Here is a 26,060-nt window from a genome sequence, read left to right on the forward strand (position 1 = left end):
TTTGTCTGGCATATGTTTAAATTCACTAATTGCAAATTAATTTCTTGAATCCTGCTACAGTGATGAGATTACTGAAAGATGGGCTAGTTCTTGGTGGTGGAGGGAGATTGTTGGATTGCCTTCATAATCAAGGGGATTTGGATCACGCTTCAGAAGGGCTGAAAAGCAAGCTGAAGCAAGTCATCAGGTTGGGAGAAATATTGGCCTGGTTTGAAAAGTGGGGAGAGAAGATGTCACTGCTTTTTGGAGGAGGCAGATTGCACTGAAAGCAGAATTACAGTCATGGTACTGATGGATATTGCTTAAGAAGTTGCATCAAGTTTCCTTAAAGCTGCACCAAATTTCCTTTTTTTTTTTTTTTTTTTTGGTTATGTGCTGATTTATTGTAGACAATGAAAATAAGGAAATAAGGAAAAGAAAAAGGAAATTTTTGTTAAGATATCCTTTAAGTAGTTTTATGGTAGGATGGGACAACTCAAAGGCTGTGGTTTCAGTTTTGTTTCTTAATTGAGCTGAAGTTAAATGAAGGTGTAACAGAACTTCTCCATCACTGCCCCTCTCATCATTGCTGGATTCTGCTGCTCTAGCAGGGGCACCACAATACACAAGAAAAGGGGCAAACCAGAGAAAATGCTTCTGGGATAGGTATCTATAGACTCATTGACTGGATAGTCTTCATCTTAAATTGTTAGAACATGACTGAGTTGTATCTTAAGCTTCAGGTGGACCCAGTTGCTATAATGATATGTAGAAATAGATACTCCTGCCTTGTAATGGCAGTGGAATTCCCATCATGTCCTGCCCCTGCTGCATCTCCCTGCCCTGCAGGGCTCTCAGGAGCGTTGCTATGAGTGTGGAGGTTCCCTGTGAAGGAATTGCAGGAGGTTCCAGCCCCTGCAGGGCTCTCAGGAGCGTTGCTATGAGTGTGGAGGTTCCCTGTGAAGGAATTGCAGGAGGTTCCTCTGGTGCTCTGTGTGGATGGGCTTGCAGAGGGGGATGTCCCTTCTGTCAGGAGAGGCAGTAACTGCATCCCCTGAAGCCGTCTGCAGCCCTCGGGAGGGCTCAGCTGGGGAAGCTGCTGCCACACCGTTTCCACTCTGCCGTGTCTGGAAGATTCCCTGCCATCAGCTCACAGTTCCTTCACTCCCAGAACATCCTGGCAGCTGCACTTGCATTAGGTTGCTACAATTAAGATAACTTACAAGCTGCACTTTGCCCATTTCTGTTCCCTAGGATCCTGTACACTAAATAAGCGCAATTTCCTAAAAATAACTTAAACTCTCTACGTCTTTTTTAGGATAATATGGATAAAAAGTGGTTTTGAGCGTTCCTTGCTCTCTGTGTCTCTACAATGAGTCACTGCAGTTTGTGTATATGTGCCCATCTAGAGTTGCTCAACAGCAAAGTCACAGGGCTGGTGAAATGATTCATGCCCAGCAGATCATCTGCCCTGTTTGACCATCTGTTTGGATTTTATCACTAAATTAGAAAAATGTGCAATTGCTTCTAAATATGCAAATTGTACCTTGGTACCTGTAGATATCCATCTCTCTGTCTTTGAAAGATCCCACATTTATCTTGAAAACTGACTCTCAGAAGCAGGGGAAATCCACATTGCAAAGATTCTTTGAAGTTTATGGCCCTGGGATCAGCTGATTAGGATCACAATACCATATACTTTTATTTTCCGATGAATCTTTTCACAAGCTGCAATCCAAAGTGGTTTTAGATTCCATAGAGTTAATTGCAAAGTTAAGCAACAACTAGTAGTTCAAAACAAAGGTGTAGCAGCTGTACCAGGGGGCTGAAATGAGCATTACCAAAAGGAAGAAAAGGACACTCTACATGCAAACATGCCAAGGTTAGTCAAGGGAAGCAGTGTCTTTGACAGATCTGTTTCAGTGGTCTAAAAGATGACAAACTTCAGGTCTAGAAGCAAATATTTTCTTTACATAACACAAGCTTTGTGTGAGTTTGTTCAGCAGACACAGTAGCAATGTTTTTTCTTTTTACACATTTTTTGGGGAGATGTGCACGTGGTACACTGGATGAAGTATTCTGGGCAGTACTGTAGGATTTGGTAGTGTTAATTCTGTTCAGAGAGGCACAAAGGAATGGAAACAGGTTTGAAAGTTTTGTTTGTTTCTTAGGCTTGATATAATTTTACTCATTGCATGGTGGCAGCTAAGAGTGTGATTCCAACAACCAACTTAGTGAGGCTGGAAGCTGTTGGAAGGCTAGAGAGAGTTTTGAGGAGGGGGTGACTTGAGGAAGTAAATAATTTTTCAGCTGAGATGGTGTTTGTGTAGAAAATTCTATCCAGGCTCCAAAACAGTACATCATGTAGCAATGGCAGATGTATGATTACTTGTGGGGGCTAGCTGCTGAAGCAGTTTTATGCCTGCAAGTTAACTGACTTTTTGTAAAATTAAAATTGATTTTCCTTGGGGATCAATTAGAATTGGTTTTCCTTCTTTGTGTATTCATGGCCACAAAAAAAAAAAAAAAAAAAAAAAAAAGCTGATTTTACTGCAGTATGGACCTGTCTGCATTCAAGAAGCCAAGAATTATCCTGTTCTACTCAGGTATTCAGGTATTCTCTAATACCTGGTTTAGGAGCTCCACAGGCAGGCAAGGCACTGAGAGCAGTTCTTTGCCTTTTTCAAGAATTCTTCATATGAGAAGGTGCCACTTCTCAGAATTCTACTACTCAGTACTGAAAACAACCAAATAAAGCACCCTACAGCTGCAAACTCTTCCCTCCAAAGTAATTTGATTGGGCAATCTTCACATGCTTGGTTATCACTCACGTTTTAATCCTCTTCAGAACTGCCTGTTTTGATTAGATGTAAACATATGTAAGAGATAGTCTGGACCTGGGCTTTAGGAGCTGCATTTCTGGTTGAAACCTCTCCCCTGGTGTCATGCCCCTTGCTTTTGTAGCTGTGATTCTCACTCTGCATTCCTTTATGTTGTCGGGCATATTTACATCCCTCCTGTAGCATCTGAGTGGAATGTTCAGGCCAGCAGCTGCTGTTCTCTACAAAGCTGAAGGAGGGTGGGAGGTGCCCTCAAGGGAGCAGCTCGTGGTGACTAAGCCAGGCTTTTCCTTTTGCCCATGCCATCAGTTTGTGCTTCCCTGGAAGGCTGCACCGGGCGTGGGCACACATGAGGAGACCTTGCCTGTTCCAGAACTGGTGGTGCTGATTCTGTGTAAACAGGGAAAATGCCTGATTTAAGCAGCTGAATAATTGACATCTAGGGATGGCAAACCCACGATCCTACCCCACTGGAACTTGATTTTCCTGAAGACATGCTTCCTTTCACACACCTGCACTCACAGTATATAAGTGTAAAGTTGATCTCAGTGCTGATTTGGAGGCTCTTCTGAAACCCTCTGTTTCTGGTTCCACTGCCAGAGATTAGCACTGTCTTTTCTGTTGTATGAAGTGGCTTTCAAAACACTTCAGACATGTGGGAAATGAAGCTTGTATTCCAAGGGTAAACAAGATTGTAGATACAAAGAGCATTTTGAACTGTATCAGGGTCTTTGTGCTTTGCATGACAAACCGAAGAATGTGAAATGCTTGCTGACACAGAGCAGACTTTGTTGTTTGGTTTTCCATGTCAAATGGCAAGAGAGTCAACACAGTCTCACAACTGACCTACACCAGTAACCTCTGAGTTTGGGATTTGGAGATTGAATAGATAAAACTAATAGCAGACAGCTGTCAGCCTCCCAAAGCAGAATCCCAGTTTGGGGCTGCTTGAAGATCCTGGAAGCTCATTGTGGCCGTGAAGCAAATTTCTAGACTGGTGATTTTTTTCAAATGTTGTGTTTATTACTAAATATTGCATTACTTGAAAACCTTAACATTCTCATTTTGATCTTAGTTTGTATATCTTTGTTGTCCATAATTGTAAATTTCAGTATTTATTTGTTTTTCCTCCTGGTATACAGCTATGCATTGTCCTGTGATTATAACAATAGTATTTGCTTCCATGATAATAGAAATATTAATGTTAATAGCCAGGATCTAAGCTTCCTTTTTAGCAGATGAATGTTTCCTGTAATGGTATTGTTTAGAAAATTATATCAGAATGCTGAGTCCAAATGTAAGATGCATGTGTTTTCCTTTATGCGTGCTCTTCTGAGCTTTGCTGGAGTTCCTTTTCCTTTTCCTTTTTCTTCCATCCATCATTTACTCCCGTTTTTGTCCCCTCCAGTGAAGAGATTTCAAACACTGCAGGTGGGGAGAAGGGTCTCCTCCATCAGTGAGACTGCTCCAAGGAATTCAGAATATCTGGATGCTTTGATCCATTGCATATACATGGTAATGAGACTCCTAAATTGGACAGTTAAATGTCTGAAGCTGGATGGTACTACTACAATGGTATATCCAATAAATATCCACATCTGCAGCATGGCAGAAGAAGCTCTAAGGTGTCCACAACTTAAAGCTCATATTTGAAATGTTCTATATTTTGCAGTTATCTCCTTCAGCTGTCCTGAATGGCAGCTCCTATGTTTTTAGAAGGTAATGAAGTAAGCAGGGGATGCTTTTGGGCTTATTGATACCAAAGAAAGTTAAAGCAAACCTGACCTGGCACTTGTGGAGGCAGAGGATGTCTTCAGGTAAAATGAAGGTTCCTTCCCTGTTTCCATGGCACTTCACAAAGAGGTGCACTCCTTTCCCCTTCTGCCACAGGCATTTTATGTGTCACTTATAAGTGGGTTTTCAAAGAGCAGGGAATGTCCCATTTCCCATGCATGTGCACAGACAGGAGTGCAGAGGACGGAGTGTATGGACCATGTGGAATGAATGTCTGTGCCCAATGAAGGAAATTCCCCCTCTGGGCAGCAGCTGTGCTGCATTTTACCCGTTGGGGAGTGGAGGGACAGGGACAAAGGACTGTACCTATTTATTTGCTGCCCCAGGACTCTTGGAGCTGCTGCTTATGTCACGTCACTCCTTGGTGTCATGATAATTTCCTTGGTGTCCAACTAGATATTCCGTACTGGGGGGGGGTCCATACACTTCTTATCTGTAGATCCTATCCTGTTTCTCTCAATTCCTTAGCCTCCTCATGACATAGGGATTTTTCAGCAGTATGATAAGGTGGCTTTGTGACCTTTTTATGACAGCTAATAAGATTCACAGTGACGTTGAGACTCCACAGAACAAGCAGTCACTTTGCTCCTGATCTTTCTGCATTGAGCTCCAACATCCTGAGGCTTAAACTGCTCAGTGTTACACAGCTCCATGGGGCTTAAAAACACTCTGCCATTGTATAAACAGGCATTAAGGCTTCCACATGATGTTCTTATGCTGCTTAAGTATATGCAGTTAAATATACATTTGGCCTGGATAAATAATTGCAGACTCCACAGTGGAAACACTTGGAGTGACATTGTGCTGCTACAGCAGTATTATGAGAAGGCGTGTAATTTGTTTTTATTAGTCAACGATTTTTTTAAAATATATTCTTACTATAAATAAAACATCTAATTTTATTTAAACTGATTGCTGCAATTTGAGGCTAATTAATTGGACGTAAGTGGCACTGGAACGTGTGAAACCTGTGTGCAGGGTTAGCACAGGGAGCCTCAGTAACCCCCCCTTTGCTAAGGCTGTGTTTATGTGTGGCCAGGTATAGATGGTCAATAAGTAGCCAGGGGATAAATGCTAAACATTGGCAGTCTGATTAGTGCCTGAGCAAAGTCCAAGGGCTGAGGTCAGCTCTTTTTAACAATATGTTATTTTTTTTGTCGTTCCTTAACGTACAAAGGCTCAGCTCAGCAGGTACTGTGGAGTTACCATGTGCTCCCATCAGCCCCAAGTAATATTTTATTCTTTTTAATCTAATTTAAACTTTAAAGTTTGTCTTTCCTGATTATGTTGTTAGTTTAAGTTAATTTTCAGATATATCAACTAATTAATTCGTTTTGGTTTGGAGGAAATGAGCAAACCACCTTGAGTGTTCAAAAAGGTTTCATTCCCTCTTTCATGTTCATTGTCAAGGTTGATTTATTCTTGTTACGAAACTTGCAGCTAGAAATACTCTTTTTAACATGACTTAATGCCTTAAACATTTCTTTGAAAGCATTCATGTTATTTGATACCATCTGATATGCACATGCATAGTTTCATGTTTCATTTGCATTTTTATGCAAAGACTTAATTTTTGTTTTCAGGGACATCTGAAACATAATATTGCATTTGCAGAACTGAAACTGTCTTGAATGCAGAAGGGATGAATAGAATATTATCAGGAATGGCTGGAGATGTATTTATAGGCAACTGTGTATCTCTGTGGAAAAAGATGAGAGGGAAAAGGAGAAGGAAGAATCACCAACATGAGCCTATGGGAAAGAAATATGAGTATACTGTGCCAGGTCAAGTTCACAGAGGTTACATTCACCCAGGAAAGCCTGAAATTCCACTTGACCTGTGTTTTGGGACTGTGTGTATCCTCTGTCTACTCCTAGGGAGAGAATTTATTCATTTGTGCTTTGGGAGCATTTCTGAAGCAAAGGACTCATGAGAGGGATCAGGTGGTAGAAAGGAATCTGCATTTACACATTTCTAATGTCTTAAATGCGCACACCAAGGAAAGACAGGAATTTTCTGAAATCAAAAGACTGATTTCAAACTGAAGTCAGTCTGTGAGTTTCATGCTCTTATTTCTGTTGAAGTTCTTTGTTGGCTTCTAACTATAACCACTGAGTCATTTCTTTGTTAATAGAGGTTAAAAGCCAAAATGCCATATGGCAGCAAGAAGTTGTTTGTTATTCCTTTAGGTCTAAGTGTGCTGGTGGCTTCACCACCAACACCCAGAGGGCAAAATCAGAGGTGTCCTCCACGCTGTGACTTTAAAGTTTTGGTCCCTTTCTGCTGTTACTTGTGACCAATTCTTGATTTTAGTGACATTCTCATTTCTCATATCATGTTTGTATGGGCTGACTTTACATCAGCTGTAGTGAGCTAAACGTGTGACTGATAAAATCACTTTTCTGTGAGTCATACCATATGTTTCCTTCTCTCCACCAGCACAATTCTGGTCATTCTTTTCTGTTAGTTATTTTACCTTTCCTGCATCATCCCCTCTGTGCCACCAGTTTGCTTTCCCTTGCAGCCATCCATCTCTTTCCAAACAATGCCTTGTGATTTCATCACATCTACCTATATCCTCAGCAAACTACTGCAGCTCTGCTTTGGCCATGAAATGTGTTTGAATCTTTAAGTTGCTCCTCGCTTTGGGTACATTCCTCTCTTATTTATTGACATTGGGCTCCGATTTCACCTCCAGATTTTAACATCCTTAAATTGAGGGGTTTGCAATATATCGTGATGTGGTTGAAATTATTGTGGCAATGTGTATGTTATCAAATCATTTAGGAACAAGGGATTATTTTAGAAATTAAAAAATGAGAGCCAAAGGTAACTTATGACTTGGCTAAGCAAGACAGAGTGAGATCATGGGAGGAGAATGAAACTAACTTTGGACATTTTCAGGGACACTAGTGAACTGTAGCTGTAACTTTACTAGAATGGATTCAAGGCAGACAAGAAGAACAGGGTCCTTAGAAGAAAAGCCTCTGTGGGCTTACTATCTTATAAACTAATCTCTGAGAACTCTGTTCCTTGTTTCTTTAAAAATCTATTTGAACCAAAGCACAATCACACATTAGAGGGAAAGTGGAGGGAATAGCCAAGAAGGGGGTTTCCAGATGAATCTTTGTTTATTTCTTTATTAATCTCAAAGGCAAGGAGTTCCTTCATTTTCTTAGGTGTGCCTGTTAAAATGCTAAATATGAGTGTGTGCATTAATCTAATTAGTAATCTGGTTTTTTAACTGGGGGGAGGGCAGGATACACCTGACTTCTGTCCTTTCATCCTCTCTTCCCCTGTATGCGGTTCAGTTCATTGAAGTCTCCAAACAAATATATCCAATGACCACTCCTTAATTCTAGAGGAATTCACTGAAACAGAGCTGTGCTTATCAGTCCTAGTTCAGGTCTCTGATAGCAAAGTGAGCCACCATTTGACAGCTCAGCCTTAACCAGATGGCTGCACTCTGCCCATGTTGAAATAGGACAGAGAAATGAGAGGCTGGCTTAGAATTATTTCATTATTGTACATGGGTAAAACAGAAAATAAGGGCTTGGGTCTTGTTTTTTTGCTTACAGAGTGGTGATGCAGTGATTAAGGTCACAATGTGCAAAGTTTAGTTGAGGTCGCTACTGTGCCTGACTGGAGCGAGGATCTCTGTTTTGGCTTCCTGTGTCAGGGTTGTTTCTTTAAGAATATTTCTCGCTGTCTCTCCTGCCAAATTATTTGCTGGAAATAATATCAACATAAGATACTGAAAGGTGTTGATTGGACTCTTGACTATTGTGGAGCTATCAGAACAGGAAGTGGGATGGAAAGAATTCAGGTTGAAGTGTTTGAACTCCCACATCTCCCCCAGCTAATTTAACTATGAAAATTAACAGGGGTCCAAGGGAGTTGTCTTAGTGTTGTGAAGCCACATTTTTTCATTAACCAACAGGATATTTAATAAAAAAAATTCCAAATTTCTCTAAAGCAGAGATGTTTGCTCTAGCAGTAGCAGAGCTGGCAGTTTGAGGGCTTTAGCTAAAAGCTTGCTGAACCGGAGATAGTGTGGCAGTGCCTTAAAGCCTCTTCCTAACAAAATACATTTCTGACAGGATTCCAGCCACTTCTTGACATTTCTGGTCACTTCTCAGCTGTGTTTGTGCCACCACTGTGGTGTAAAGGTGTCTCTGACCAAGACAGACTGAGAGAGCTGTGGTTGTTCAGCCTGGAGAAGAGAAGGCTCCAGGGAGGGCTGAGAGTCCCTTCAGTGCCTAAAGGGGCTCCAGGGAGAGCTGAGAGTCCCTTCAGTGCCTAAAGGGGCTCCAGGGAGAGCTGAGAGTCCCTTCAGTGCCTAAAGGGGCTCCAGGGAGAGCTGAGAGTCCCTTCAGTGCCTAAAGGGGCTGCAGAGAGAGCTCAGAGTCCCTTCAGTGCCTAAAGGGGCTCCAGGGAGGGCTCAGAGTCCCTTCAGTGCCTAAAGGGGCTTCGGGAGAGGGACTTGAACAAGGGGGAGTGGCTGCACTCTGACAGGGTGGGTTTGGAAGGGATATTTGGTAGAAATTCTTTACTGTGAGGGTGGTGGGGCCCTGGGCTGTGAATGTTTATCCCTGGAAATGTTCAAGGCCAGGCTGGAAGGGGTCCATAGCAACCTGGTCTAGTGGAAGGTGGCCCTGCCCATGGCAGTGGGGGTGAATGAGATGATCTTTAAGAGCCCTTTGAACCCAAAGTGTTGTATGATTCTGTGCTGGTTCCCTGAGTTACAGCCATTTAGTACTGTAGAGCAGTGAACCACCTCCAGCAGGCCCAACATATTCAGCTCCAGACTTTCCATCTAAATTGGTTTTCACTTTCCTTTTCTTTTTTCCAGTTGCTCTTCACATTCTCGGCTTCCCTTTTCATGTCTTACCCTCTCTTGTCCTCCAGGGCCCTCCAGAACCAAATAAGTATTTTGTATTGCAGGGAAGATCAGTACAACTCAATAGAAAAATCTCAGGGAAGATCAGTACAACTCAAAAGAAAAATCATGTCTTGTTTTCTAACGATTCTCAAGAATTGTTTTGTTTTTAACCAAGACCAAAGTCAATCCTTAGGTTGGCATGCAGCTTGGAAAATTTCAGGCCAAAGATGTCAGTTTTTGGCAAAGTGATAAATAATTGAACTCATTCCCCCTGCTAATTAGTTCATTTCTGTAACACAGCCATCTCTGAAGCAGCGGGTGTAGCCTCTGAGGGAACAAACTGGGCTGGGGAAGGGATTGCTGGGCCAGGAAGAGTTTTGCAAGGTTTTGCTCTCACAGAAATACTGGGGAAGGTTAAGGAGTGCTGCAGAGAGCCTGGGAATTCAGTGGGGTAGGGAGTGGAGCAGGGAGGCAGTGCTGGCAGCAGTGACCCAGAGCTCTCAGCAGGCACAGCTGATGAAATAATCCAGCAAGCAACCCTTGCTCACCTGCTGAAAAATACTAAAATTGTGTTTACTATTATATTTTACTATTACTATTATATTTTATTTATGTTTTCCTGTTATATTTCATGGCTGGGACAATTAAAAGGTTAAATTCTTCTAAAGTGGGATAGGAGGAGTAGGCATGATATTGGGAAAGGTTTATGACTTTGCACAGTTGAGCTTTTGTTTTCTCACATTTTATTCCTTAAAAAAAAAAAAAAAAAAAAAAAGAATAGAGAAAGAAGCCTGGGTGCTGCTTCAAACTTGTTATCAGTTGGGAATGAGATAATGGGTGAAGGAAGGGGTGGTTTGGGCAGGAGTTCGAGGGTAATTCAGCACTCAAGGCTTCCAGCCCTAGAGGAAGGCTCAGGAGGGAGGATCCCTGTTTGCTGTGCTGGTCAGCAGCAGGAGAGAGGAGAATGTGGAAACAAGGAAGAAAAGGTGGTGCCAAAGAAAGAAAAGAAAGAAAAGGTGGTGCCGTTGTGACTGAGGAAGTCAGGCCCCAGCAGGATGCCTGCTCGAGTTGCATCTCAATAAATAATAAGCACTTGTTATGCTAATAGTCACTATTTCCAATGACATGATTTGCATACAGATCATGTGCATGTTAATTACGCTGTGCACACAGCCAGTAATGCACTCTTAGGTCTTGTCTTCATCATTTTCATGTGTAAAATGATGCAGCATGGAAATGAATATTGCAGTGTTTTCACGTGCAAATAAATAGCTGATAGAATAAAGAGCCAGACAGGCCTGAGATAAGCAGGAATACCAGGGGCAATTGCGGGAGAAGCCCAGGATTAGTGTCACTTCTGGCTCTGACAACATCTGTCCTTGCACCTGATTGTAAAGAAAATAAAAAGAAACAAAAGGTTGCCTGATAATGCTGTGAGGCACGATAATAATTAACCCCTTGTTGGTTAATTGCTAGGTGCATGCTTGTGAACATTGCTGCACCTTTCACTGGAGCACAGAATTTAGTAGTTTTGTTCTGAGTTGGGGGAGGAGGGTCAAACAGGCTCGACCTGGCTCTTTGGAGAGATGGGATAGATAATGTGGGCAGAGTTACCCTCTGGAAAAAATGCTTATCGGGTTATATGGCATTCAGACTAAATATTTAACATAGTTCATAAGGTATATGAAAGAAATATTTACCTGTGAGGAAACTGTAACAACAAAATATAAAAGTTCATTACCCGGTTAATTTTTCAGGTATCAGAAAACAACATCAAGCATCAGATAATCTGGCCCCTACAAGGCACAGGCATTTGGAGTTAGTTCTGTTTCAAAAGAACACAGCTCTGTTTTCTGTTTCATGCAGTAGCTCTCCATTATTGCCATCAGTTTTCCCCTGTCCTACTGCAATCTAATCGTGTGTATCTTCTGGCCAGCAAGGGCAGGAGGTTTCATTGTTGTGTTTATATTTGCAAGGGCAGTGTTTTCTCTATGTGTAAGTCATCTTTGAGCAGTGCAGCTGCTGGAGTAGGTAAAAAGTTGACCTTTAGCTAAAAGCAAGGCTGGCAGCTGAATTTTTGTCCAGTCAAGCCCCTGTGGAGCTGGGTAGCTCTGTGAAATGCAGCTGAGCTGAAGGACCATTCTCAGGTGATTTTCAGCTGTGATTTTGTTAGGGCTTAGCTGAGGCCAGAAGTTCACCTGGGCAGGTTGTGTGTACCACAGATGTTTGAGATAAGGAGTTTCGTGGAGAACACGCAGCTGTGTTTTAAAATATTTAAATAAAATATTTAAATATTTTAATAATCAGCTGCAATTTTTAAACATTACTTTAAATTTAGTGCCTTATCGTTTATGCTTGGGCTTTTTTGCTGCTTAATTAAGAACTTCTATTTTGTTTCTAGAGCAATGAGTCATGAGTTGTCAGCATTTTAAACAATACATGAGAGCTAGGTGAAACTTTTGTTTAAAAGTATGCACTGTTAGAGCTGCTGTCTTGTAGGTAAGTGGTTTGAGTCAGTTAATTTTGTATTAGGAATATTATAAATCTAAAAACCCCTTAGTTTACATAACCAAGCATAGATAACAGTGGCAGGGAGGGGAAATGTCCAAAATTCTGTATTTCATTAAGAATCTACTATGAATTTGGAAATGGCAAGTTAGTCTATTTGATGGACAGAAAAAATAATTAAAAAAAAAAAAAAACCAAAAAAAAACAACAAAAAAAAACCAATTCACACGAAAAAGCACATCCAAAAGAGTGAAATACTTTGCAAGGTAACCTGAGAAGGAATGATGCCTTTTGGCTCAGATACAGACTTTGGAACATCCTGGTGTAGGATGGGTGGAGTAGATTCTTTTGTTTTATAAGAAAAAACACAAATGGACTCTCAAAACTGAAGGAAAATAATTTTTTGTTGAAGTTGAGAGTTTGTGTCTCTGTTCTTTGCAGATTATGCAGTTGAAGTGTTTATATGGTTGGAATGTTTATAGACTCAGTGAGACAGAGGATTTGCAACGCTACAATGATGCTTTGTAGCTTGATGTAGTAGTGGTATTTTCATTAGAATAAATGAGTTTCTGGTGGGATGTGCAAGCTTAAAAACATCCACAGCAACAATAAACAACTGTAAATTCAGAGACAGCTCTAATTAGGGGAAGGCTGAAGCAATTAAGATGGGTAAACTCTATTGATCATAACTGATCAAGATACATACAGATGACAGCAGTGGTTTTACAGTGGGTGCCCTGCCATGGTTAATGACTGCTATTGATTTCACAGTAATGATTTTAGTGTTTTATTGGGGGAGTGTGGGTAGGCAGGTTAAATCAAGTTTCATAGGGCTTCTCAAAACCGTACTACAACAACTTGGGGAGCTGCCTGTTCAGTCAGAAATATCTAATTCTGTACCTGTCACCCTTGGCATATCCTTCTTGGGCTGAATGCATGCTCTGACACAGAGCCCTGTGCCTGCTGGCCAAAACAGAACCTGCAATTCACATTTTCCCTCTTTCTGAGCTGTTCTCTGCCTCACTGCTCCTAGGTGATGATTTGTACAGCTTCTTTCATGTCTGTTTCTGTTCTCCACTCTATTGCTTGTTGCACAGACATGATGTTAGAAAGCTCAGAAAACAAACTGTAAATGAAATATGGACATCTGTCATAGATTGACCCCAAAGAGTCCTGGGAAAGAGGATTCATGCCAGCTGCACCATGTTTATAATTCCATTTGGTGGGGATGAAACTTAAAACTTTAATGTTTGCAGGAGACAGTTAAATCCTAGAAAGTTGTAGCAGTTCCTGTTACTCCATTCAGCAACCTAGATTGGAAGAATGACATTTTTTTCCTTAGTGAGTGGCATGTGTGTTAAAATCATGCTTGGCAGTGTTATGTTATTTGGAAGGAGCACTGATTTTTATAGTTTGGAGAAGAAGATGAAGAAAACTGCATTTAAAACAATGGTAATGATGCCTCATTTTGTGTTTCACCATGTTAACTGCACTTTAGGATCAGATTTTTGTCCATTTTACATCGACTGTTCTTACTAATGGGCTGATTGTCTCATATAATTTTAGTCTGGTTTATTTGTTATATCTGGAAATATTAGCCTAGACATCATAGATGCAAAAGCAAATACATGTGTGCATAGTTAATATGTTGGTAATATTTCTCACTCAAGGAGTTTGAGACTTGGTAATGTGTTTAAATATAGAAACATTTTGGATCATCCAAGTATAAGCCCTGGATTCAGCATTCATTTGGAATTCCTGTCAGATAAGGATATGCAAGCTAGATTGCTGTTCAGTATCCCCAATTTTTATTGGGTTTTCTCCAGTTCCCTGCCTTTTTTTCTTTTTAGAAAGTGGCCATTTCACAGTGTTTCTCACTCTGATGTGCTTATTCATTGGAAGTGGGCATAGTGAAAAGTTTGCCTCACAACTGTGTCACACAAGTGCTCTGTGCAGGATACTGGCATTTCTTAAACAATCTTTGAAGTACATTTTTAATCATACACCTCACACACACAAATAGTCTTTTCTCCTCCACCAGGCATGGATCTCACCTTGTTGGAGGAAACTGGGGCATTCTTTAATGGTTGCTCAGTGAAAAGCAGCTCCTTGGAGGGGGATGCTAAGTCTATCTCACACTGTGCAATAATTATTAATATATTTATATTAATGTAAATATACCCTGTATTTTTGAGTTTTCTGCTCAAATTCAGTCTCCTGGGGGTCAGAATCCCCTTTCCCCATTTCCTATGCATTACAATACATGCCCATGCAGCAGCACTCACTGATGGTTCCTTTTTACTTTCTTCTGTGTGATGCCATCTGAGTGATTTAAACAAAAGCCCAAAGTACACTGCACTTCATGTGCTCACTTATAAAAATAAATAAATCCACACAGCACCACCATAATGTAATTATCTGCTCTCAGGAAAGCCTGAGGCAACAGAGGGTTCTTCCCATTGAGATTTAAGGATGTGAGGAGTGTTTCAGAGCACATATCCCGGTCAGTCTGCAAACTCAGTGCCTCTGAAGAATAAGAGGAATTCAAAATGAAGCTTCATTTTCCAGTCCTACTTTTCCTGTCTTCCAAGCTCCCTTTGGAACCTAACTGAAAACCCACATGGTGTAGCAGCTAGAGTTTATTTTCTATTATACCTCCTCCTGAGAGTTTATGCTGCTGCCAGTGTTCCTCTGATTTTAGGTAGAAATACCTTCCTAGGATTAACAATTACACACCAGTTCAGTAAGTTCGGGCTTCTTTGTTGTTTTTGTTTGATTTTTTTAAACATTTAATTTAATGCAAAGGTCATTTGTTTAGGTAGTTACATAGAGTTGTAGCCCTGTAGTATCATGTGTAAGAGTTGTAATGGTGCAGCAGTGCTTCTGTAATCCTGCTTTTATTTTCTCATGCAGATAATCAATGAAAGCGCTCTAAAATGGTGTATTTTTGTTCCATGTGCTCTGCTTCAAAGGATAGAAGTGTGTTCAAAAGCATGTTTGAGTCTGTTCAGAATACGTTTTGTTACAAATGTTGGGCTTTTTTAAAATTAAAAAAATCTTAATGTCCTTTAGGAGGAAAGAAGTGAAAAACAAGTATTAAAAAATTGCTGTAGAGATCATTTTAAGACATTGGTTTACCCAGTGGTGATGGAGTCTCTCCCAGGCAAGATGTGGCAGATGCCTCATGCCACACATTATCCAGCAGGTTCCAAGGACTCTGCAGTGGGATGTCTTTAAATGCTGCTTGTGTTACTTTTGTAATCATTCCAGTTATCAAATAAGGTTCTAACTAACAAATCTCAGCTACTGAGGAACAAAAACAAGAAGGATTTGATGTATTGCAATAAACCCACAATTTTCAGGCATTCTGGCGTTCTCCAAGGGAGTATTTGAAATGCAGCAAGATTTGAGCTGCCTTAACCTAGAATGCAAACCTGTAATTGTGGGTTTGGGCCCTCGCAAATGAAATGGAATGAGGCATTTCTGTGATAAGTTTTTGTTGTGCTGCAAGCAGAGTGAGTTCCCTTCTGCCCAGGGTCACAGCTGTGCCTGAGTTAATGGCAATAGCACACGGGAGTGGGGGAAGGCACCAGGGCTTGGAGGTGCAGTGATTTTATGGCATTGATATTAGGACAATTTGCAGCCTTTTCTGAGCAGCTGTTCTTTAGGTAAATCAATACTGTGGGGTCTCTTTACTTCTCCCCAACTTTAACTACCATAAAAGAACTTGATGTGAAGCTGTTCACAGCTTATCTCACCCCATTGCTATGTGAAACTTCTAACACAAACGCTTTTGTGCACTGCAGCCATAACACACTAATCTTCTGAACTTCCTGACCCATAAAACTGTGATTATTGCTACATGTAAAATTCATCTGGAAGTATCCCTCTGCATTTAGCCTTATGGGTATTACATTGCAGAATCCCTCCTTTGCAGTGGAAGGACTGCCAGGGAAGGGAAGGACAGTGGGGCTGTAGGTGGATGTTAGTACACTGCTGTTCCTTAATATTGTGAATTTGGCTTTATTTGGAGCTGGTGATTCAACAGATGCAGTGTCCTGATTTTTATTTTTCCCCTAGATTACAATGTCAGATTTGATTTTTTTTTTTAATTGAGTATTTCTGGCTATTCTTACTTGCCATTAGCAGTGGGTCAGTCCCTGATTTCCTGTACAACTGCATGGGCAGATAATTGAGAAACATCACTTGTGAAAGGAGGACAGGAAGGGTGTTAGGGAAGAATAGAAAGCTTTACTGTTGCAGTTGTGGTTCTTTTAAGTACCTGTCATATCTGAGCATTATTTCTGCTCACTATTCAGCAATTAAAATAAAGAATGAGAAGCAGTTTGCAGGATTCTTTGATAAAGGGTAGTGGTTAGAATGCACCAGAGGCAAAAAAAGGAGAAATAACATTCCATGAGGACCTTCTCCCTCTTTCTCTATGGGCAATACATAGCTTTCTTTTAAAAAAGCCCTGTGATTCTTGTCTAATCTTCAGCAAAGATGTGACATCAGCAGCTTTGCATTTGCACATCACAGAGGGGGTGGGTTGGCTGCACTCTAAGGTGCAGATGAACCAAAAAGCACAAGAGTCATATTACTACCTTTTTTTAATCATCAGACTAACATAATATAGGTAATCATCCGGCTGAAAAAAAAATCTAAAAATTTTTAAAATTAAGTGAACAGGCCTTTTTAATTTTGAACCACAAACGTTTGTGTTAAATTATGCTTTTCCCAAGCCACTTTTATTATTAGCATTGTTCAAAATTGCAAGTTGTCACATCCACCAGCCTCTAAATTACCCGTCCTCTGTGTTGCCATAGTTACACAGTAGCCACTAAAATACAGGCTCCAGTGTAAGAAGGCAAGCTCAGACTGAGACTCATTTATTTGAAGGTTTTGGCAGCAGAGTATCTCCACAAAGTCTTTGTTTTATAACCTTTGAATTCTTGCATTTTAACTCTTTCAACCAACGTTGCAGTGTTGTGCTCATTTAAGACAAGGGTACTCAAGCTGAGTTAATAAATATATAATGGTGTAGTTGACTTTTCACTTCCTACTTTTCTTTTTGGTTTTGGGCTGAATGATCCACGATTTTCTTCAGGTGAGGCTAAGGCAACAGCATCATGTCTTGTCCATTTTCTCCATCCTAAATGCTTCCCAGCTCCTTTCCAGAACAGGATCCCTTGCAGGTGATCTTGCTGGCAACAGAAATCCTGGCACTACTCAGCTGGTGTGATTTCCCATACTAGAAAAAAAATCTAAAAAATTCCACATGTTCATCAGAATGCAGAGGTCTTGGTAGAATCCTGTCAGAAAATATTTATATTAGACTAAAATAAGAATTCTGAATGTTAACCACCAGATTTTTTTTAATCACCCTCACATTTCTAAATAGCCATCTTTATTCTGTTTGAAATAAGGGGAAATAATAAGCCCCCCTTGCTCTATAGTGCTAAATAAAGGAAAGTCAGATTAATATTACATATCTTGTCTCAGTTTCTTAAGTTCTTAACTGGAGATACCAGTGGATAAATTGCTGTTTTCTTTACCATTCTTATTGAAAATGTTTTTCTATACCACCACTCCCCCCGCATTAAAAAAAAAAAAAATTAAAAAAAAATTGCCAGTGTTCCAAATCTTTTGTATTAAAACATTTTAGGTATGTCTGCTGCTACATTCACAATACTTGCTTCAGCAGTCCCGTTGTTGCACCCCTCTGTGGAGCAGAGTGGGGAAATGCTTTCGGAGGAGTTCATCCTTCAGCTGGGATCACTCGGTGCCATTGGGCACCCCCAGGGCAGGGCTGCTGGTGGAGCTGCTCCTTGGTGGGACGGGGTTCCTGACCTGCCTGGCCACCGCATCAGCTCCCAGCTTTCACACAGGGCCAGCACTGAGCCCTGACCTCTGCTTTTCCAGCACTTCAGAGGTTAATCTTGTTGAGGGATCAGATTTCTTTCCAGGGGAAGTTTCTGATGATCACCTTCTAGCTGGGTTGTGCTTTGCAGTGTCTCTCAGAGCTGCTGGCTCGTGTGGAGGTCTCTGTTGAAAAACAACCTTGCTCCAACTTTTTTTTTCCAAGTTTCTTCCTAGATAGTCAAGTTACAGGCTGGTTTATTTAAGGGGGGGCATTGGATGGTAGCCTAATGAAGGTATCAACCTGCAAAATAAATCTGAGCCCCTTTCCTGGAGTTCTTCATGGGCAGCAAGGTGGAGAAGTGCTTTGGTTGGGGAATATTGCAAGGTAAGAGATTTTGTGCACTTTTAGAAACACGGGAGTGTGTTGTGTTGCACCTCTGAGTAAGGAGGTTTAGCTCTGCAAATACTGGTGGCAGTGGAAACACTTTGGATGATGGATAAATCTGAGCAGCTTTCTCCCTGCACTGCTTCTTTTCAATCTCTGTATGCTGCATGAAATCAATACATTTTTAATAGATTGCAAATATTTGAATAACATGGTAGAAAATTTCCTATGTGAGGACTGACAGCTATTGCTGTGTCTGCTTTTTCTGCCTTCATTTTGTGATTCTGTGAGGTTTATTGATACTCAAAGGTTGCAATCTAGCTGGCTATCTTTCCAGTAGTGTTTCAGGCTTTTAGCCTCAGAAAACTATGGGGCTTTGTTATATTTTAGCACTCTAAGTCTGGTTTCTGTGCAAAGGAGGAGCCTCTGTGGGAATGAGCTCACCCTGCAAGGAAACAAAGGCGTGTGTGAGTCTGTTTCAGGCCAGATCCCAGCCCAGAGTGCACTTGCTTTTAGTGCATAATATCCAGTTCTTATTCTCACTCCTGTGCAAATTTCTGCTGGCTTCCTCATTTGTCTGAGTAAGGTTTTAAGATCTCATTCCTTTTTGTAGTTCCTTCCAAATGAGCCTAGTTTTAAAGGCTCCCATGGACCAGGAGTTACTATCCAGTGTGTTGCAGTTCTGCTAGGACAAAAACTGCTTCCAGGGTTGGTAGTAGCTGACATCTTCCCAGCAGCAAAGAATAAAACATTAGACTTGATTATGTGCCTGTTTGTTCTGTAAATCACTGGTGGGATAACAACTGTTGTTTTTCAGTGGTTTGGTTTCCTGAGTGATGGTGCTGTGCCCTGTGATCAAATTAACACATTTTTATTGCCAAGTTCAGCATTTATTTTAAGGCGTATTTCAGCAGGCTGTCATGCCTTCAGAAAGACAATTTCTGATGTTTTTCTCCTTTTTTCCTGATGGGACAGCCGTGTGCATTATCTTTGTCTCCATGTGCTCAGCTGCAGCTGATGCTGCTGTGAGACCGGAGCAGTTCTCAGGTGTGAAATCACTTGTGCTGTGCACAGGTCTTGGCCGTGGTCAATTTATGAAGGAGCTTTTGTAGAAGAGCAGGGGAAAGCAGAATTGCTTTGAGGTTTTGTGCATATATATGTATTGCCTTCAGTTTGTGCCTGTGTTTCTTGCTTGGGGTTACAGACTGCAGACATGAAAATTTGTGGAGTTACAGTGTTAGGGTGGATTAGAAGAAGATGGGAAGAAAAGGAGCCATGTTTTTGTTCCATCATTCCTGTAAGAATTTATCTAATCTATTCTTTTTCTTCTCGGTGTTTAACCCTGTTTTTATTATGTTTTGGAGCCTCTGCCAGGTACCAGTGAGTGCTGGTGAGCTGCTGAGCTCTCACCAGCTCAGCCCAGGGTTGGAGGAGCTTGAGGTGGGTGTCAGAAACTGTCACTGTGTTCAGAGGATGCTTCCCCCTTCTTTAAGTGCTAAATTGTGTCTTTGTACAAGGAGGTGATGTGACCCAGTATCTGCTTTTGGGGGAGAAGTAAGTGAATAGTAAGAAAAAAGTAAATAGTGAGAAACCTGCACAACCAAGTCATTGGTTTTCACAGCTCTCCATCCCCTGGGCAGGCCACCTTGTCTGCCTGCTTTTGGGGGAGATGTAAGTAAGTAGTAAGAGGAAAGTACTGGTTTGTGAGGCAGGGTGAGAAAGCTCTGTGTGCCTGGGGTGAGGAGTGTTTGGGCTGGGACCTGGCTGAGAGGAGCTGCAGGCACACTGCAGTGGTGACCCACACCCAGGGCTGTGCCAGGGGCCTCCCCCCCCATCCCCTCATCCCCTCATCCCTCACCCTGGGGGCTGCAGGGAGCTGGGGCAGTCATCCCTGAGTGCACAGAGCTCTGGGCTTGGCCTCACCCCTGGTTTGTTCAGTCCATTGCTGTCATGGACACTTCACAGGGATTTCTGGTCTGGAAGGCACCCGAGGCTTTGTATGTAAGCGAGGATTTCTGACTTGGATTAGAAGACTTTCTCAGCACTTCTTACTGTCATGGAAACAAAGGCAGAACAAACAAAGCACGTTTTTTTGAGGTGATGACTGAGGTTTAACACTGACCTGTTAAGTCAGTGACAGAAGACCCTGATGTTGTTTCCAGCTTCCTCAAGAGTCATCCTAGTGACACAGACATGGGCAGGGATGATGAGCATCACTCCCATGGCTTCCAAAGCAGGGAGGTGAGGGTGCAGCTGGCCAAGGGGTGCACCCAGTGCAGAGCTGCTCTGTAAACAGCTGTACAAACACAGCAAGTCCTCAGACAGAATAGTAGCTGGGAAAATACGGTTTATGGGTTGTGAATGCAAGAAAAAGGGGCTGGCAGGCAGCTGGTTGTAGTTTTGTACAGTAAATTGTGCAGACTGAGCTGGGAGCTCCTCCAGCACCTGGGTCACATGCAGTGCCTTGCTTTTCTCCCCTTCCCCGAGGCTGTGGAGGTACCAGAGGAGCCCTGGTTGTGAACAATGGCCAAAAAAACGAGTTCCACCAGTCAGGCGTTTTGCAACTGAATGGAGCTGTGCTGGCTGCTGACCCCAGCCAGCCATGGAGCAAAGGTCTAGGTGAAGAAGGGACCTTTGGAATTTCAGCTTCAGAGCAGGATGTGATGAGTTTCGGTGGAAAGTCAAATCAGATCATGAACATTTAGGGTTTTCTAACTCCTTGAGATCAGGCGGATTTTTAGGAGGTCCTTTGTGTGTGTGTGCTCTCAGCTGTGTTCAAGTTTGTCAATGGCTTGGTCAAATTCCTGGTTAGATTTTAAGGGACAAAATAAAATCTAGTGTTATTTTTATAAGGTTATTAGCACTGATCTAAGAAGATTAAATGAAAAGAGCATTTGCAGTTTTTTAGCTTCTCCAAATCTTTTCTTAGCCAAATTTTTCAACACTGAATAATTTTGTTCTGTGAGTTATTCCCTTTACAAATAGGTATTTTAAATGTAAATCCTGAAACCTTATCTTGGATGAATTCTAAACAGAGCTTGACAGAGAGCTGCAGTTCAGTTTGCTGGCAGGAACTCCAATAGTCACTAAACATGAAAATGTCTGAGTAGCTCACAGCACACTTCCAGCACTTCAACTCTGCACCAAAAAAATGTCTCTTAAAGGATTAGATTCTGCTCCAGAAAGAACAACTGGAACTGCTCTGTGTTCTTTTTTCCTGCTTTGCTTTTCTTGGTCTGACTTAGGTAACAGTCCTGTCCCTGGGCTCCACTTTTGGGAAGAAACAAAGTGGTTTATGTTAAAATACCTATAGTGGGATGTAAGAAGAGAGAAACTGGAGACACGGGGGAGGTGGGTGATTAATAGCAGTGTAAAACACATTAATTACATTAACTTCTCTTGAGGTAGATTTCCATCCATTCTTTTGCAAGTGGTTATGTTTCTGTTTCAGAACAGTTTGAAAGGAGAGCTGTGCAAAGGTCTGTGTGTGCTTTCTGGATTTCTGGCCCAGTTCTCACTGCTGTAGGAAATCCCAGGAGAAAACAGTGGAAGCTGTGGTATTTACTGTCTCATGTTATAGCACATTGAATTTTTCCTTTTAAATCTTTGAAGATGCTGTGAATTTTCAATAATTTTGTACCTTGATCTTTGTTGTTGTTGTTGTTGGCCTATCAACTCATAAATAGTTAAATTTTTAAATAGAAGAGGATAATTGCCATGTTTCCACTTGAAATATTGTAGAGCCCCCAAGGCCCTTTCTTGGACAAATGTATTTTTCAGCAGCTCATTGTAATTTTGGTTTTGGGTGAAGATCCAACAAAATTAAACTCCACACCCATCTGTAGAGAAAGGTGCATTTTCAGCCTTCAACAATAGCTTTATTTAGAAGGATTTTAATGACTCCTTTGCAAAGGGGGAAGATTTCTGCACTGAGAGGGGCTGTCCTGAGGAACACAGAATGACTTCTCTGCTGTCCAGGTTGACAGAGGAGAGCCAATTGTGTGGATGATGATTATGCAAGATGGAAAAGTGCTGATAGACTGTGGAAAAATACAAGTCTGAGCCTAAGAGCTTTGCAAAGCTGTTTGAAAAAGCAGCTTGGAGCAGTGATCTGGGGCTGCCCAGGGCAATGTGCAGTAGCAGGGCTGGGTTAGGGGAGGCTCAGGAAGCTGCTTGGGATGCTTGGTTTCATGGAGAGCAGGAGCCAGCACCCTGGCAGTTTTTAAGTGGTGGCAGGGGTGGGTTTCAAGTGGGTGGTTGTATCATTTTCATATATAATACACTTTTAAGATTTTAATTTTTTTTTTTTTAATTTGCAGTTTTCAGTAATGAAAGTAAAGTTTCAGGTGATTGATCAAATAAAGAAAGGAAAACCCAAACATTTCAGGTTAGGGTTGAGTAGACTTTTGCTGACATCAGAAATTTTTAATTGCACCAGGTAAATTACAAAGATGCTATCTGGGCTCTGGGAGCCAAGAGCACCATAATTAGGGCTGTTAGATGCCCCATTCTGCTTCCTCACTTTTGACTTTAACCATCAAGGCACCGGATCCAGGTAAAAATGAGCTGATTTACGTGGAGGGCTTGGGGTGGTTTCAGGAGCAGCTGAAACAAAAGCCTCAGATTGTAACTGGTCCTGTCCCCTGGAGGAGCCTTAACCAGGATGTGTGGGTTCATTGCATTGCTTTGGAGCTGTTGGGTGCTCATGAAGTGGCTTGCACTGGCATTTATTTTACTGAGTTCAGTGAATTCTGCCAGCCCTTTCTGGTGCTGTTCCAAAGGGCAGCATCAGTCATTGTTTATGTAGGTTTACAAAATTATTTTTGGTTTCTTAAGGTGTTTTCATGTTTTCTTACATGCTGTTGTTTTCTCTAGCTAGAGACTGAGCTGAAGTGATATTTGTTAAATAAAGCTCTCTGGGTTTAGGCAGATATGTGGGTTTGCACATCCTGCCTTGTCAGAGCAGCTTGGGCACCAGTGCTGTGCTGCTTGGCTTGTGGCACCCAAAGTCTATCCAGACACCTATCTCCAGACCTCAGAACAGCTAATCTTAAATTTACTAACAGATTAGTAAGCGTGAAAACGCAGAGTTGGAATAGTTCATATTTAATAGTTTCCACCAGAACATAAAGGACCTAAAGCCCAGGATACACAGGAAGGGAAGCCACAACATCAATGTATTCAGGTGCATGCTTCTACCTTTGTCCTCAGGCACATGTCCCAGTTCAGAAGGGCACTCAAATATTTTCATAATGCCTTAGATTGCCCAACTGAAGCCAACAGGACTGGCTGATGGCAGAAAAAGTGCTTATGATTAACATTAAACACATTCTTTAGGTGCTGATTAACTGGGGCCTGTGGTAGTTTAAGAATTGTGAGTGCTCAAAAATGAAATGTTTCAGTTCCTATATGTTGAAGATGGGACTGGGAGTCACACAGAGAAAAATTATTGTATTTAATATTTTTTCTGCCCTCTGCCATATCTCCATAAGAAGGAAACGAAACTATTAAACACAGAAAGCATTGGCCGTGATGATATTATTACTGTTATGATTGTTATTTTTTATAGGTTCAGAAATAGAAAATAAGTTAATTGCTACACAAAACTGTGGAAAACAAGAAGTATATTTTTTTATTCAGTGATTCTATTAACTATTTTGGTACCTTATTTGTAGACTTGCCTAGGAATTGTAAATGCTTTATGTGATAGGTTTGGAAAGAGAAATAAGTGCCAGTTATAGGACCTGTTTTCAGAACTGAAATTTAGAAGTAATATGGCTTCCAATATTTTGCCTTGTGATATTTAATTGCCTACTCTAAATTAAAAAGTGCTTCAAAAAAATCTTTCAATCCTTTTCCAGATTTTCAATTCCCCCCCTAACATTTCTTGGCAAGGGCAGCACATCTTTCATTCAGTTATGCTGGAAAAGATCTTTGAAAACAGCAAATAAAGCTAGTGTGTGAAATTTGCCTGCCTGGCTTTCTCAGATTCAGGAGGTCTCACATTGTGAATTTTATTGTAACGTGGATTTCTATTTTGTATTGCACCTTTTCTCCAGGTGAAGGCGAATCTGGGGAAAAATTATCTCTTTCCTTTGAATTGTAGCATCAGCAACACTGCAGACTGCAGCATTCCTTTCCAATCACAAGAGCTGGAGTGTCTGCAGGTTTATCCAACAGCCTTTGGGAAATCTTGGGAATCATCCTGTGGCTGGGACACTCCTGAGGGTCAGCCAGGGCTGGCTGCAGTGAAGATGGAGATGTGAAGGGCGATGGAGATGTGACCCCAGGGCTCCATCAAGAGCCTGTGGCAGGGGCCAGCAGTGTGTTCTGCTGTCCCTGTCCCTGTTCCAGCAGAGCAGTGGCTGAGCACCCCAAGTTTCCTTTCCTGCCTTGCTGGAGCTGTTGCTCACCCGCAGGGATGTGGGAGAAGGGGCACAACTGGCTGTGCTGACACATGGATGAGCCCTTCCCTAGGAGCAGAGCTGTCAGCAAGGAGCAGCTGCCAGCTGTGACCCTTCCTGTGACATGCAGGGCAGGATGTCCCCGTGGCCACGCTCATTTGTGGTTCAGCAAATTGTGCTGCTCTTCAGGCTGTGCTCAGGTCCCTTAAAGGCCAGGTGTGGGTGAACATAGCACTCCCAAGTAAGAAAAAGCAATTAAAATTGTTAAAGCAACATTAAAAGTCATGCGGGAAGGTGTTTTGTAGTGCTAAGTGGGAAAAAATGAAATGCTTTCCATTTCAAAGCTGACAAGGTTTATGTAGAAAGGCTATAGCAAGTCAGTGGTGAAGCTACGAATAAAGTTCAAGCAAACAGAGGTAGTTTGCCTTTCTTTGCACAGTTCTTTTATCACAGGTTAAGACAGTTCAGGTTTAAATGCAAATGTTAACTGCTCAGCATATTCATTTGTGAGTAAAGCTTTCACTGCCCAGCCAGAAAGCTCTCTGCAATGTCTTTGTTACAAGTTTGTAGACCAAACAGAAATGCAACAGGGAGGAGAGTCTGGAGCTCCCAAAATCTGAAGCTGAAGTTTATAAATAGCTAGAGAGCTGCCAGGTGATGAGCTCTTAACCTTTTGCAAATGACCTATGAGATATATGTGTGTGTATATATATATATATCTGTATTTACATTTCCAGATTTCCAGCAATAGTTATCCAGTGGACTGAAATAGCTTCATAGAGCTCCTTCCAGGGTAATATTTCAGTCCCAGCTTCATTGTTCTTGGAGATGGAGCTCTTGTAAGCCAGTATATAAATCTCTTCCTGGAGCAGCTAACTTTTACAGGCATTTTACAAATTGGAGCATCTGGCTCCATTTTTAGATCATTTTGAGTCTTTCTGTTCTAACACTCAAATTGATTCCAGCAAGGTCTTTTTTTGTTTCGTTGGTTGGTTTTTTGGTTAGTTGGTTTTGTTTTTGTTTTGTTGGTGTTTTGTTTGCCCTAAACTTGCAGTGAGACATTTCTAATTTACGGGGAAATGCTGAAGCTATCACATGCTGGGAGAAGGTAGTCCTGAGGAGTTGCTCTCCTTGAAGAAGGCAGTGAAGCTCAGGAGGGTTATTTGCCATCTGAAGGACTGAACTTGCAGTTGCTAAAGTTCTTTGAGGCTGGTGATACTGTTGATGTTAGATCCAGGTCTGTGGACCACCTGGGTACAAAAGGTTGCTTCAGGCTGAATTTTTTTCCTTGCATTTAAGTTCCACCTGTGTGTTACAGCTTAGCAAGTCAGTGCTGTGGGTACTTGGAGATCCCACAATCACAGAATGGTTTGGGGTGGAAGAGACCTTAAAGATCATCTTGTTCC

General features: G+C 41.5%; 1 protein-coding gene across 3 annotated transcripts in view; it reads left to right on the top strand.

The window, feature by feature from the left end:
* Positions 1 to 26,060, top strand: part of NAV2 (neuron navigator 2) — a 368,440-nt gene that overhangs the window by 288,460 nt on the left and 53,920 nt on the right. The gene's annotated exons all lie outside the window — the stretch shown is intronic.

This window comes from Melospiza georgiana, chromosome 6 (genome assembly GCF_028018845.1).
Source record: "Melospiza georgiana isolate bMelGeo1 chromosome 6, bMelGeo1.pri, whole genome shotgun sequence".
NCBI classification, from domain to species: Eukaryota; Metazoa; Chordata; class Aves; order Passeriformes; family Passerellidae; genus Melospiza; species Melospiza georgiana.